Source organism: Protopterus annectens, chromosome 3.part0 (genome assembly GCF_019279795.1).
Source record: "Protopterus annectens isolate FY-2018-M chromosome 3.part0, PAN1.0, whole genome shotgun sequence".
NCBI lineage: Eukaryota > Metazoa > Chordata > Ceratodontiformes > Protopteridae > Protopterus > Protopterus annectens.
The window spans coordinates 807,554,740-807,571,703 of NC_056731.1; positions in this window are offsets into that span (position 1 = coordinate 807,554,740).

Below are 16,964 nucleotides of genomic sequence, written 5' to 3' on the forward strand. Positions count from 1 at the left end.
ACAGAAATCATTTAAGCAATATGTTGTCTATTAATCAGACTACATGAAAAACAATAAGTAAGAAAGTGTTTTGTCAGCCCTCAGTGCGTCTTTGCCCACTTTGTGCATTCTACCACAAGGGAAATGCCAGAATATTTGAAACAAAATGCTGGCTATCAGTTATATTATTCAATAAAAAGTAACACTGAAATACTAAAAACAAATCTACAACAGGGCGCAATCTAAATTAAAGTGTCTGACAGAATCTGCAACAGTTACTGCAGACCTTTTAAAGTAGACTAGCCTTATTAATCTAGGTTCTTTGCATTTCCTTAGCAGCTATTATCATAGTTGCTGGCTGAATTCATATTTCATTTCACTCAAAAATACATTTTTGCAGTTGCTTTTTAATATAATATACAGAACTATGAATGGGGCTCCAATAATAGCCAGCTTGTTATATCTTTGAGACATGGGGACACCTAATGATAAATGGTACAGCTGGGCAGCTGACGGTCAGCTGGGGGCATGCAAAAGTACAAGATATGAAAACACAGACACTGCTAAGAGAATCTTCACCAAAGTAGGAAAATGTGGGCAGTAAAAATACCAGTTATCTTGACTAACTTCTGAAATACTTCTTAAAAAAGTTCTTGGCTAAATACTTTGAAGCTTCTCCATGGAGAAGTAAAGGAGCAAGGGATTAAATGTTTAAAAAATTAAATTTAAATTTGCATGTTTAAAAAGGGATTAAGGGAGAAAGTATGTAAACTGTCTGTGCATAGGAGTAGATTACAAACACTGGAGGTGAATACTGATAGTATTACAGCAGCAGCATGAATGGTTAAAGAGAGAAGCTGAGCATATATCGTGGTTTGGTGAAAGCAGAACAGCTACTGAGTTACAAATTAATAGGGTAGACAGTGAACTTTGTAGGTCGTGTGATAGCCCTTGAGCTGGTTAGGCCATGTGATAGCCAGTGAGCTGATTAGGCCATGTGAATAACGCAATCGTCCCTTGGTGGGATGGGGGTGCCATGCTTGGACTAGGAAATACAGAGGTAAATTTTAAGTTCACACTTAAGGGCCAAGCTGGACCCCCCCTCCCACCAATAAAACCAGCCTGGAATTTAATGACAGTCATTTATTGTGAGTTATCTGACCTGGTGCTGTTATGTTCATCAGCACAAGCAGGAACACTATGGGTGAAGTTTCTAAAACAATAACATAGCTTCTAGTGGAGTAACCCTTGCAAAAACAGAGCTGTAGCTATAGCTGCTTCTAGATAATGCATCTGGCCAAGAAGATTACAGGCATCATATGCAAGATACTAACATATATCTTCCAGGCAGTAACTGCCAAACTCCAAGAACCAAAAATTCACAAAGGCACAGGACCACCACGAGCTGGAATCAACAATTTATTTAGCACTTTCATCAGTTGTGAACTATGACGTCTTCAGAATAAATGCAGTAAAAAAAGACTCACATATATATATATATATATATACATATATACATACATATATATATATATATATATATATATATATATAACCCCACCCTCACCTTAATTAATTAATTAGAAAAGTTGCCATTAGTTTTTAAAGTGCCAACACTTATAATAAAAATATACACATGTGAAACAGTATATCATGTAACACAACTTCCTATGCTTCTGTTATAATACATATATATTTATATATATATAAAAAATCTATTGTGTCCTAAATATATACTAAAACTATGATATAGTAACCCTAAAATATCTAACATAAAATTAGAAATAAAAATCTGATTTGAGTTTTAAAACTAACAATATAACTTCATTTAAATCTGGGGGGCTCACCGCATTGACCCTCAATTGCCACAGCAATTCTTTATACTCTAAAAAGGTGTCACTGGGTCCCCCTCTATCATCCAAAACTACATGTTCAACATAATTTTAAATTTCATGTACTAGAACATGTAGTTTTGTATGACAGAGGGGGACCCAGTGACACCTTTTTAGTGTATAAAGAACTGCTGTGGCAATTGAGGGTCAATGCGGTGAACACCCCAGGTTTAAATGAAGTTATATCGTTAGTTAGTTTTTTAAAACTCAAATCAGAGTTTTATTTCTAATTTTATGTTAGATATTTTAGGGTTACTATATGATAATTTTATTATATATAGTGATATATATATATATATATATATATATATATATATATATATATATATATAGTGATATCTGCATTGCTTACTGTACTTATTTCCTTGTTTCACTTGAAAGAAAGTTACTGTTTGTCATTTTGCATTTAAGTTACCTGTAACACATTGCATTTAAGTTACCTGGCACTTGCTCACTAAAGCAATTATATAAGTCAGCACTAAAAAATTAAAAGCACTACACCCTCACAAACTCCCCTTGAGTACCTTGTTCCCCATTGGCCCTTTTTTCAATTATAAAGGAATTCCCAATACTATTCTAGCATGTCCAAAGGTCAGTTGTCAATCTCCTCTCCAGTCCAGCTGGTGAATCTGGGAATCTTGAGGCAACATTACAACTGCCTCATGTACACAGACAACCCTCTCCTCCTCCCAACAAATTCCAACACATGTGAGAGATGCAACCATATAGCCAAACTGGAGGCTAAGCTCTCTCAACTCAGTACTGGCATAACCAGTCAGGAGGAGAAGGAAACCACACTCACTACAATTCCAGTCTCACATAGATCTACCATGACAGCAAACCAAACACATAAACACACAAAAACATACTCGGAGGCTCTAAATAAAAATCTGCCTAAGCAGCAGAGACCTCCAAAGCAGACACCCAAGCAACCGCTACCCCAAAACAAAACACGTGCAACATATAGCTCACAAAGCCAGTGTGCCAAACAGTCACAGCCCTTAAGGCTAAACAACACACCTGATACACTTGTAATAGGTGACTCTATTGTCAGGCACACTGACATACCGCTCACCAGGCTGAACAAGGAGAAAGTCACGGTGAGCTGCCTGTTGGGCGCTAGGATCCGCCACATAACACAAACACTCAGGTCACTTCAAGGCAAGTACAAATATGACTCAGTCATTGTCCATGCTGGTGTGAATGACCTGAGACGTACCTCCCTGGACTACATGAAAAGAGACATAGAGGAGCTCTCTGAGCATGTAGTGCAGGCTGGTATGACCCTGACCTTGAGTAGCATCTTACCCTCACCAAGAATGATGCCACAATATGAAGACAAGATGATCAATTTCAACAATTGGCTTAAGTATTGGTGTCATTCAAAGGGGATCCAATGCCTGTCAGCCTGGGATGACATGCTCGACAAGCCACGATGCTTCGCTAGGGATGGCTTGCACCTGTCACCCCTGGGCTTTTGGATATTGGCAAAGGCTCTTGCTACCCCCATAGTGCCTTTTTTAGGCATGGCTCAAAAAACAAACCCACCTCCATAGGTATCACAAGGGATAAGAAACTAAGAGTAATGCTACTCAACGCCAGAAGTATAAACCTCAAGATGCACACACTCGAAATTCTCCTTAGCATGGAGAACATTGATATCTGTGCAGTAAAAGAAACCTGGTTCAAGGCTCCCGAGAGCACCCCAGCACTACCAGGTTATACCTCATACCATGCTTTTCGGCCCCAAAACTTGGACCGAACCACAAAAGGAGGGGAGTACATCCTCCAAAAGGCCTCATAGAAAACAGACAACTGGTGCAGAGCCATGGGCCTCAAGCTAAAAGCCAAAAAAAGTATAGTCATCCCCCTTTGCAAAAACAGTGCCCACAAATTACCACATAGGTGGTAATCCATTAAGTACAGAAGAAGTAATTAGTGACCTGGGGACCCAAGTTGATAGCAATCTCTCATTTGACAATCATGTGGCCAAAGTGGTTAGAAAAGCATTTTATATAGCCCACCTAATCATGAAGGGATTCACATCTAGATCAGGGGAGGTCATCGTGCCTCTTTACTCATTCCTCATCAGGCCCATAATTGAGTACAATGCCCCTTTTGGGATGTACCTTACCAGACACCTGCAGCAACTGGAAAGACCCCAAAAGTACCTCACCAAGAGGATCAAAGGGCTCAAACAGATGCCATATGCTGCCTGGTTAAAGAAACTCCAGCTCTACTCAGTGGCATACCACCTGCTCAGAGGCGATCTGTGCCTGATGTATAAAGCCATGTCCAACTCGGAATTAATGGACATGCTGCACCTCAGAAAATCCAAATCCCATCGAGCTACATGCTCAAGAGACTTGAACCTCAGCACTGAAATAAATAGGACATGCTGGAGGGACAGATTCATAACCCAGAGGCTCCCTTCACTCTGGAATAAAATTCCAGTCCAGGTTAGGCAGAGTCCCTCACTGACTCTCTTCAAGAGGAATCTTGATGAGTGGATGGGAGATCGTAGGTTTACCCCAGGTATCACTTCTATGTCACTGTTAGACAGAGGCACAGTACACTAACCTTGAAAAAGGGCATAGCAAAATTAATTTAAAATGGGTGGCGAAAGCCAAACACACTCTGGCTAGGCTTATAAATGCCCTAGGGCAGATAGCCTAGTATGAACCTATGAACCTATGAACCTATATTTAGGACACAATAGATGTTTTTTTTTATATATATGAATATATATGTATTATAACAGAAGCATAGGAAGTTGTGTTACATGATATACTGCTTCACATAAGTATATTTTTATTATGAGTGTTGGCACTTTAAAAACTAATAGCAACTTTTCTAATTAATTAATTAAGGTTAGGGTGGTGTCATATATATATTTATATGTATATATATATATATATATATATATATATATATATGTGTGTGTGTGTGTGTGTGAGTCTTTTTTTTATTGCATTTATTCTGAAGACGTCATAGTTCACAACTGACGAAAGCGCTAAATAAATTGTTGATTCCAGCTTGTGGTGGTCCTGTGCCTTTGTGAATTTTTGAATCTTCTAGGCAGTAACAATGGTGAAGACTGAAAAGCAGAATAGAAGGAGAGATCATGGTGCTACAGAGAGAAAACAGACTTATCCAAATGCTCTGTGGTTATATGTTATATACTGATAATAAAAGGAAGTTATTTTATTCACATAGGAAAATAACATGATTTTAGTTTTAGTTCAAATGGTTTAAGTCATAAAAAATTGGTAAAAACAAAATACTGAGTGAATAACATCATTCACAATATTTGAAAACAGTGGGTGTCTTACCAGTTTGCATGGTGTTGGAAAAATTGAAGACAATTATGTTGAGGAGAATGTGGATATCACTGCGTTTATTCCAGCTGTGGAGATTTATTACATAATACTTTAACTGAATTTATAAGGACTAATTACAAATTCTTGAATTTCATGACTAAAATGGATGCAAGCATTGTGAAGGTAGATATAGTCCTTCATGACCAAAGATACACCATTTTAGCATTGTAACAACAGAAAATAAGGCACTGATAGAACTATTTACTGGTTATAATTTACTGGTTCAGTCAGCAGTTTGTATTTTGAAACTAACTGAACAAGAGAATAAAGGGAACATGCAGAATTTATGTGTGATTATGGTTTAAGACAGACTAGTAGGTTAGGACTGTATGGCTTATACAGAAGATAAGTTGGTGCAGTCGTCTGACTTTCCAGTCAGCAGTATTGGACTGGACAGCTCTTGATGGGTTCTGTTACCAGTGGCTGAACATTCAGTTGGAGGATAACAAACCATATTAGTACAGTTTAAATTGTGGGTACACAAAGAAACAAAGTTTGACCTAGCTTTCGAAACCAGGCAAGGTTGGTACTGTTAGAGAAAAATGTTTCTTTTTTAAGAATGACTGTTCTGTCCAAAGGACTAAAGCATTTGCTTGATTTTTGGAAGTCATACACGAATGTCAGTCAAAGAAGTGAAAATTTAAATTGATACATTTGACTACATTAAAGCTTTTTTTCCTATTGGCGTATCATTGTTTGCTGATGAATGCAAAGCAATGCACTGGGTAACTAATTTTGAATCTAAAATTAGGTCTTTAGATACTTTAGAAGCGCAGAGGAACAAGCAATTGAGCAACCGTATTCAGAAAACTGTGCTTGTAAGCTTGTGTTGGACCAGTTTTAGAAATGGTGTTATCTGTTAGAATTCCCTTTTTCTAATGAACTTTAATCAACACAAGTTTAATTTAAGAGAATTAACTACACATGCTAGACCTGATGAGTACAGTAGAGTGTTGCTTATTAACACTGTATATTGACAATGTCTTACTCCAGTTTTCATGCCATGATGTTAGGTTGTTCTACATGAGCAATATTACTCTACCACTGTGATGTTCTTGCTTTGCCTTTCTACAAATGTGCTAGTGTCCTGACCTAGTAATAAGTTTAGTTTTCCAGGGAGGAATCAAAGATGTGCCAAGTAATAAATGTTTGCATTTCTTATGGACTGTATTAGTAATTCCAGCTAGTGGTGGTGGGGGTGGGGAGGACGTCTTCAGTTGTGATCCACTTCATTTATTCTATTGAATCATTCCTTACCAATAACAGGTGCACTAACCCCCAAAATGCATCACCACCAAACAGCCCTCATCATCTTCACTATCAAGAAACTCCTCCTTAAATTTAAAGCAATGACATTAACTCCAGATAATCTGTCTGCAGAATATTTAAAAAATTGTAGCAGATACCATAGACTAGCCAGTTTTTATTCTGGAACCAAGAAAACAGTAGCAACAGTGTGTATCTATGCAGCCAAAAAATAATACCAGGAAACTACAAAATTAGGCTCACTTAGTGCCTCAGGGAGTCTTTAGGAAAAAATGTTCAAGTACCAGTTGTTAAATCAGATAAGCATAACTCCAAGAGAGAAGACATCAGTCTTGGTAAAGTTTTATATCTGACTGCATATTACTAGTTGGACTTTTAATCTGAATAAGCAGTAATATGTACTAAAAAGTTTTTTAATCATGGCATCTTAGTATTTCTGTTTGGTATGTTCCTTTATGCAGGCTAATGGATGTATCACATGTTTTATTTGAATTTTATTATGCAAGTTGTTAATTTAGTTAATGAAACAGTTCTGATGAAGTCCTAATGTGTCTAGGGATGAAAGCGCTTAACCGTTGTATTTTCTGCTGTGATTCAAGTTTTTATTTAATATACTGTCGTCTCTAAAACTTTACCAAGACTGGTATCTTCTCTCTTGCAGTTATGCTTATGTGACTTAACAACTGGAACTTCAACATTTTTTTCCTAAAGACTCCCTGTGGCACTATATGAGCCTAATTTTACATTTTTTTATATTCTGATAAATCTCTCCAGGGCAGAAAACTATGTTCCCAAACTATGGAAAAAGTGCTTTATCTTACCAATTCATAAGGGTGGAACTTCCACTGCACTTTCAAATTATAGTCGCATGTTAATCATCTCTCTACTATCTAAAATTCTTGAGAAAAGTATTCACTCTCATCTTCTGAAATACTTAACCTGTAACAGCATTCTCACACCCACACAGTATGACATCCACACTACCCTTCATAGCTTTAGTAATAGAGTTAGTAGTAGCATGAACTCTAGTAAAATTGCCCCATCACTCTTTATTGACCTATCGAAAGCATTCCCCATGGTACTACACCCATCACTACTTCTAAAGCTCTCTGCACTATGCATCTCTTCTTCAACTTTTCTTCAGTTTTAGAACTACTTATCAAACAGGGCTCAAGCAGTCAAATAGAAAGATGATTACTCACACTTTTACCTGTGTCTTAAGTGGTCCCCAGGGATCATTTCCTGGGCTACTGTTATTCAAACTCTTCACAAATGATAGTCACACTTCTACAAAATGTGCCACCTTAGTTCAGTATGTATCTGACTTTGATCTAATCTCCACAGCTGAAAACCTCAGAGAACTACAGGAAATGACACAACACTCACTATATACTCAGCCAATAATCCGAAATAAAACAGATCACACATATTAAACTTCTAGGGACCATAACAGATAACAAAATGAAATGTAACCATCACATAACCAAAATAATAAACAATAAAGAAAACCCATCAAATACCTTGCACATTATATAAGGACATACCTTATTTTACTGACACAGCAAGAAAACACACAGCCACAACCTGCCTACTATCATTCCTCCTATATGCCTCCCAAATGCTCATCAAATCTTCACTCTACACTACTATTGAAAACTGAACAATGATATAACAAAGTTGCTAAATTTGCAGCTAACCATCACTCAAAAACTCACCACTGCCATCATTAAAACAACTGGTTAGTGCTCCCACATCATCTAACCTTCACAACTACTAGTATCCCACAAACTTACACATCAACCAACTAAATGCTCTGCTCTACAATCTATTACTCTACCTTACTCTTCGAATAGACAACTCAGATCTGGGGACAAGTTTCTGCCTGCTGGTTTTAAATTCTGTACCACATCAGGAAACTCTTTTTTCATAGGTTCATAGATTAGTACGAGACTAACTGACTTTGTGGGCCATTTTAAACCTAACCAATTACTCAATGTGAGAATCAAACCTTACACCTTGTGTCTGTAAGGTAAACACCTTAATCATTATGCCAACTTCCTACCAATAATCTGATGTCAGAATCAAACCCTCTGCCTTGGGTCTATTGGGTGAAGATCTTAACCATTACGCCAAACTCACCTCCTTTAAAACTTACATCAGTTATCCTTCATTTGTCAACAAATCATATGCCTTTTTATCATAAGAACATCTGTTTAGATAATCTTTTCATGAGTTTCACTCCTAAAGTAATTTCTGATATTCTATTTCACACTGAAAGAAGAACTTGCCTACCTGTACTTACCCTCTTTTAACGTAATGGTTCCACAGGGGATCGAACCAGAGACCATTTGCATGTTAGACAGATGTGATTACCACTACACTACAGAACCAATGTGTTAGCAATTGCATTTTAAAAGCATGGAACTATGTTCCTCTCTATCTGAAACAAATCAGCAGAGTACATGGTCATGTTCCTGCTCATCTCCTGGTTAAACCAACTTAGCTTAACCCATCCTAAGACTTAAAACTCACAAACTACTACTTTCAATAAAAATCAAAGGTCATGCATCATGGGAATTCAACTTTCTATTTCCTCATCCTACTCTTGTTTTTTCACCTCTCTAGTTTTTTCTCAAGGCATCCTTATATTCTCTATCATCATTCATTGACCTCCTCTGCTCACCTATAACACTTATTGCCTCTAACCTACATTGTTTTCTTTTTCTCTTCCCCAATAATATTTGTTTGTTTATCTTTTCTTACCTTTTTCATCTAACCTTCTCTTTCCCTACTGTCAGTAAACCAATCTGCATCTCAACTGCTGTTCAATAGCTTAAATACTATAATGAATGCTCCTTTTATTTTTTATTTACCTTATATATTAGACTCCTCCTGATTTTTTCTTTATAACTTTATATAATAATAGCTTTATCTTTTCAGTGTTATAAGATATTATCACAAAATTACATCATATCGCATCATCTTTTCTCCCTGGGCCTCCAATGAGAAAGGGTCCTTTTAGGCTCAGCCAGACTAACTCAGTAAATCAATCAATCAATCAATCAATCAATCAATCAATCAATCAATCAATCACTCAATAAATAATGTTGGCTCCATATGGCAGGCAAGTGTTGAAGATTATGTACTGCATGAAGCTCCTGGGAATTTAATTGTTAAATGTCACAAAGGTTTAAATTTAATGACTGAATGGGGTTGACTTCTCTTTTCCTTAGCCACTGTCCCACGCAATGCTTTCCAGGACTATTTTACATTTAGAATATGCTGGGTTTTGATTCTTCCAGGATGATGAATAATTGATCAGTGGAACCAATATTATATGCACAGTCACATTCTGATGTCCTAGAAGTTGTAGGCATTGAAGTAAGGAGAGACTGGGAAATCTCCTGAATATACATAGTCCTGTACAAGACATAATCTACACGTTCCTCAGGATCTTTCTTTCAGCACTTGATAAAATGACTAAACTGGACTGCCAAAACTAAGTGGCTGTGGAGTTTTTTTGAAATGTTGATGGCTGAGGACAGGTGCCGGGGTTCTCTGAGGAAGGAATAAGGTATCTTATACTTGAAGTACAAAGGTTTTATACCTTAACATTATGAATGTGAATAGAAGTATATGAAAAGCTGGCATCATTTCTCCCTTCTTTTCTTGTTGATGAATTAACAAAGAGGGATCTTTTGCATAGGGCATTCTATATGCTGAAAAACGGAGGTATAAAATAGTATCATGAGACAAGCAGATTATGATTAAACAATTTAGAACTTACTTGAGTGACAGTTTACTAGCTTTCATAACAGGACCGATTTAATAACAATATTTTTGTTAGTTGATGACTGGGATAGATCAAGGAGCAGGTCAGATAGCAGAAAAGTCATCTAGGATGTGATTTATTACCAGGTGGCTATGGTGTAGGCCATAGCTTTTCCTGTGAGCTGGGTAAGCGGATGTAAATGGTGGAGCCTAATCCTTATGACTGGCTGTTTATTTGTGTCCAACTGTATTTAGGCTCTGTTCAAAAGACTCATGGTTTCATTTTATATTGGTAATATGTTTAATGCCATTGCATATCTTACCTGACCTATGAAGGAAAATTAGGGTGACAACAGAAACTCATCTTTACAACAGGGACAATAAAGTAGGGCTAGCCATGCAATTTTCCAGAATTATATAAATATCTGTGTAATGTAATATTAACAGACAATAATATTTCTGGAGTTTGTAAAATATATGGTAGATGTGGGAGTGTTAAAATTATGCTCTAGAAGACAGGTGTATACAAAGATTTGTAGATTTCAACAGAATAATTTATAAGAATGTGTCATCCTGCTGAAGGTAGTTTTGGTGTACACAAAACAATCTAAAGCAGTTCACTGAAACCATTTGCTGACAGTGGAGATTGCCTTTTTCTCCACTGTTGTGCAACCTTGGTGTTGGTATATATGTAACTCTGAAGGGTGTAGGAGTGCAGGGGGGCTTTCCTCCTTGCAAAAACATTATTTTAAAGTTTGCTGAAGGTGGTTTTGTCAAACTGCTTTTGAATTTTTTGCACTGGCCAAAACTACCATCAGTGAATTGACATTTATCTTAATTCATATAGCAAGTCCAGACATAATGGAAAATTTATGGTTTGTGGAATGATATTGGAGTGATATCCAATAGGATAAATTACATGTTTTTATCTCATTAGTTGATGATTTATGTTGCAGTATTTCCTCTGTTTGTTTATGCTGAAATGAGTAGGAGACTACACTGTTGGGCAATAACATTCCTTTTTACAACGCAGTGAAGAATGTGTATAATAAATTTGTGTAAAATGTGTAATGATGTTCCACCAGTCATAGTTTTGTTCTGAACAATGATGCATAGTTTGTATTTTTACTAGAATGTAATTATATGTGTTTTTGCTGCTGATACTTAGCAAAAGTGAAGATACAGATGATATTAAAACAGACAGAGTAACTTATCTATTTGAATAAATAAAATTACATTAATCATACCTCTCAACATTTTAGTGCGGGAAATCTGGACAACGCCTGAAATAATTGGGAGACAAAGGCTCAAAAATAGGGGCAGATTTTAACTATTACTTTTATAAATTTAGAAAGTTGTTAAAGTATTTGTGTTAGCATGTAATTTCTGAAAGATACAAAGTCTAAAACTCAAATGTATGTCATTATTTGGCGATTTCAATCCTTGGTGATTTGCCAGGAAACCACAAATTTTATGAGGAACAGACCAACAATATTAGACAAAAATCTGAGCATTCTGCAAAATCTGGACAGCTAAGAAGTATGACTTAAGTGTACTTTAGAATTCAGTCTAACAGCACAAAGGATTTAGGCTATGAACTCTTAACAAGCTACTTGTTGTAGTTCAGGTTTTGATTCTTTCTGCCTCCATTTGCTTATTGTGTGACTCTAGGCATGTAGTGCCCTTAGGCAGTTGGTAGTTTGGGTTATGCTCCTCACTGGTCTCCTGGTCTTCATGCCCACTAGCCACTTATGAACTTTAAACCCTTAAGTCAGTACTAAAGATTATAGTCTGAGGAGACAAGGAAAATGGATATAATAATAAGTGAACAGTCATGAGGATGAATAAATAAGATACAGGGGTGGGAGTTATTTCCATGATTCACTGCCTAAGTCACTGACTGACAACGAAAGGATAGATTTTGTGTTTTGAGGACAAAGTAGTCAAAGGAGGTATATAATCATAAAAAAGTACAGTGTGACATGAATATGCTTAATTCTAGGACAGACACAGTTACTTTAGTGTGGCGGTTATAGGGAAAAAACAGTAAGAAAGGAGGGAAAACATGGCAGAGTCAGTCTTGAGTATTGATCAAAAACAGCAGAAATGCTGTTTTTATAGGCAGCTATATTGTTGGAAATATTCCATTCTGGACCATTATCTTGTTGTGGTAAAGGCAGTTGTGTATCTCAGTAAAACAGTAAGCTATACCATATAGGGCCACCCAAGACAAGCAAGTCATAACTAATCAAACAAAGAATGATGCACGTGAAAAGATAATGGCAGGTCACTGCAGTGGTTTTACCAAGAAAACCCCAAGGACAAAAGCACCCCAAAACATGTTGAAGTGACACTGGAAGATGTGACCCTCATGTCTGAAGGTGTCCAGCAGACTATATGTAATAAGAAGATGGCAAGTACAGGTAGTGCTGGAGTTTGTGATGTAGAAGGACTAAAACTGGAAGAATGTGTATCTGCTGAGGTGCTCAGAAATGAAAGGAAAGGAACCTCTAATGCTACAACAACCCAGGAGATGGCTTTACCTGTTACCAGACTCTCAATACTAAAATCAGATTGACTATATACTTTGCAGTCAAAGATGGAAGAGTTCTGTACAGTCAACAAAAATGGCACCTTTGCAACTTAGAATGCTAGAAAGATGAATCAAGGTAAACCTGAGGTGGTTAAGGATGAAATGACAAGAATAAATATCGACAAATTGGGAATTAGTGAGCTAAAATGAACTGGAATGGGTCATCTTACATCAAATAATCACCAGATCTAATGTGGTCAAGAATTGTACAGAAAAAATGGACTAACACTTGTTCAATACTGACCAGTTTTCACTTGGATACGTCTGCATAGAGAGTGCTACACAACAGATAAATTGGGAAAAATAAAACTATACAAGAAATACAACTAAATGTTTGCAACAATGAATAAAACTATACAAACAATACAACTGAATGATTGTGGTGTAATTTAGAAATTAAAACTAATTAGAACTACATTATATATGTCTGTACCTCACTGACAGAATTTTGAGAGGAAATTAACTATTTTCTTCAAGCTTGATAGTTTGTTAAAATGCATATTAATAAACTTTTTATGTTAAATAACATTCCTTTTTTGTTTCAGTTTGAAAATTTGTGTTTATTATCCATTAAGGACCATTCTAGGCATTGCAAGAAAAGTCATCACAAGAATTTGCAAAGGAAGCAGAACTATTCAATACCAGCAATTTCTTCTTTTGCAACAATAACTAGATTGCTGTTAAAAGGCACAGACCATCTTTACGAATCAAGGTAGTAAATCCATAGTCAAAAGTTCTATGCCTGAAAAAAACAAGTTATTCAATTATTGATATTCCATCAGAAGTGATTGTAAATTAACTTTATTTCCTTTTATTAATAATTCAGGTATAATTTGTGTTACCACTCATATCTTATGAATGGGTTACAGACATTGTTTGCAAACAGTATGTACAGTTAATCATAAAATAAGTTCTAATGTTAAAAATAGGAATTGGTTGTTCAAAAATCATGCAAATATTGGAAATTAGTTGAATGGATATAAGGTTATGAGAAAAGGGATTGTTTCTCTATATTTGTGAGAAAACAGATGACTGTAAACTTAGTGCCATCATGAACTCCTCATAGGACACCAAAATCCTCCAAGAGGGCCTTTCTTAAACAAACAACTGGTGTTAAAACCATGGACTTGAACTAAATGCCAAGAAATGTATAGGTGTATCATTTGGCAAGCATGAGTTCCCTTGTAACTATAACATTGACAATGCCTAAAAGTTGATCCAGTAGTCAGGGATCTGGGAACCCATGCCAGCAATGAAGTGTCCTTTGAACACCAAATCTGCATTATTGTATGTAAGTTCTATTTCATTGCACAGCTTATATCTAAAGGTATGGAATCCAGATCCAGGGATGTAATCATTCCACTGTATTTGGTTATCATCAAGCCAATCATTTGGTATGTATATGCCCAAACACTTCTCACAACTGGAGTGACCACAACAATTTCTCACAAAAAAAAAAAAAAAAATCAAGGGCCTGAATCACAAAATCTGTGCCGACCATCACAAAGCCATGTGCCTGTTCTCAGTATCAAACACGCTACTAAGAGGCGCCTTCTGCCTTGCGTACAGAGCCTCATCAGACCCTATCCTGTGAGACATATTACACATCTGCAAGTCCAGTGGTATCATAAACACCCACTCAAGGGATCTCATCTTTTTTGCAACATATATATGTTGGAGGGACAGGTATGTATCAAAGAGAATACCTTTTCTGTGGAACCATCTTTCACCTCCACATAAAGCAAAGTACTTCTCTTACACTATTCAAACATAATTTGGATGAATGGATGGGAAATTGCACATTCATACCCAGATTAGCACCTATGTCCCTCATGGATAGGGGCAACAAGTAAGTGTCTCAACATATCCTTATTTTGCCTAACCTAACCCTGGGTTATTTGTATGCAAAATATAAAGGCTAAAAGCTACCATGGGAATGTAAGGCTAGGCTTCTTAAGATCCTCACAGATCAATAGCCTAGTAAGTACTTATGACTCTATAAACCTATGAAAAAAACAGCAATAAAAATTATTTAAAAAATGTAGCAACCCTCACAGTTAACAAAAGGGCATCAATATCAGTATTTAATTACAACCCCAAAAATCTAGAATTATCTCAATCAAACCGCAAGGTTTGCCATTCAGCACTACAGTGATATAAACCGATGCTGCAGCTACAGATGCTGAAGAGGAGGACATTGATCGATTTTATGAGGATCTGCAGCAACTTTAGGAAATGACTCCAGAAATTATGTCACATTCATCATAGGTGATTGCAATGTTAAAGCTGGTACTCAAAGTACAACTGGGATAACAGACAGATTTGGTCTTGGGATATAAAGTAAAGTAGGAAATAAAGTAGTAAAATTCGACCAATATAATTCACTGGTCACAGCAAAAACTCTCTTGCCTCAGACATGGCTTTGCATGCCACCAAATGGTCAATACCAAAATTAGATTAACTATATATTTTGCAGTCATATATGGAAGACTTCTGTAAAATCAGCACAAACAAGATCTGGAGATGACTGCAGCTCAGGACATCTGCTTCTTATTGCAAATTATAGAATTAAATTAAAGAAAACAAGAAAAACATTTAAGTCAATGAGATATAAGCTCAACAATACTCCAAATAAATATGTCAGGGGGGGTGAAAAATAGATTTAAGGCATTAGACCTGGTGGTTAGAATATCTAACAGTTGATAGATAGAAGTTCATGATACTGTCTTGGAGACAGCATAAAACATATTCCAAATAGAAAGAAGAATAAATGTCTCTTTGTGGAAGCTTTAGAAGTAACGGGAAAGAATGGAAGCAAAAGGCAACTGTGGTAAATAAAATATGTCTAACTGAATGCAGAGTTTCAGAGAATACAAAGAAGAGATCAGGAGGCATATACAGTGCAAAAGAAAATGGAAAAAGACAATAGAAAGGGAAGGCAGAGAGATCTGTTTAAGAGGACTGGAGATATTAACATAAACTTCTACATAAAAATAGGAATGCTAAAATACAAAGATGAATATGGACCAGTCAGTTGCAGAAGATATTAATAAGAGGTAGGAGGAATATGAAGAACCATATAAGGACCCTGCCTGCCTACAATAATATATTCTCTGATCATTGGCCCTAGAAAATCTTCCTAATTACAAAACTATAGGAGGTGAAGGAGTTCCAGCTGAACTGCTTAACATCTTACAAAATGATGGTATTACAGTTCTGCTTTGAATTTGCCAGCAGATTTGGAAAACACAACAGTGACTAAGAGATTGGAAAAGGACTTCTTATATTCCAGTTCCCAAAAATGGTAATGTTAAAGCTTGAAAGCTTGTTTAAATTATTGAACAATTGTACTTGTTTTACATGCTAGCAAGATAATGCTAAAAATCATGTAAGCTAGATTCCCTAAGTATGTAGTCCAAGAGCTGACAGATGTATATACTGGTTGTAGAAAAGGCAACGGCATCAAAGATCAAATCACCATCCACAGAATAACACATAAAGTTTCAGTTATTAACCTCTTTAAAGCCTTTGATGGTGTGAACCATAACAAACATTGGCAAGTACTTGAAATTGGGGGATACCTTGTCACCCTATTTGTCTCCTATGGAATCTGTATGCAGAACAAGAAGGAAAAGTTAGAGTCAAATATGCAACAACTGAGTGGTGCAAGATAGAGAAAGGGGTAAGACAAAGCTATGCATTGTCATCAGTGCTGAATATGTAATGCCAAATGCTGGGTTAGATGAATCAAATTCTAGATTCAAAATTATTGTAAAATATTAACAAGCTAAGCAGACGATACCCCTCTAATGGCTGAAAGTGAAGAAAGGATGAAGATCATCTTGATAGGGAGGAAATGAGAATACAAAAGCTGGTTTGTTGAGCAACATAAAAAATAAAAATTATGTCTTCTAGCCCTATCAATTCTTTGCAAATAGATGGAGAACAAATAGAGGGAGTAACAGATTTTATTTTTCTCAGCTCAAAGTTCTCTGCCGACGATGACTGCAACCATAAAATTAGAAGACACTTTTTTGAAGGCAAGTTAAGACTAATTTGAATAAAATTTTAAAGCCCAAACCC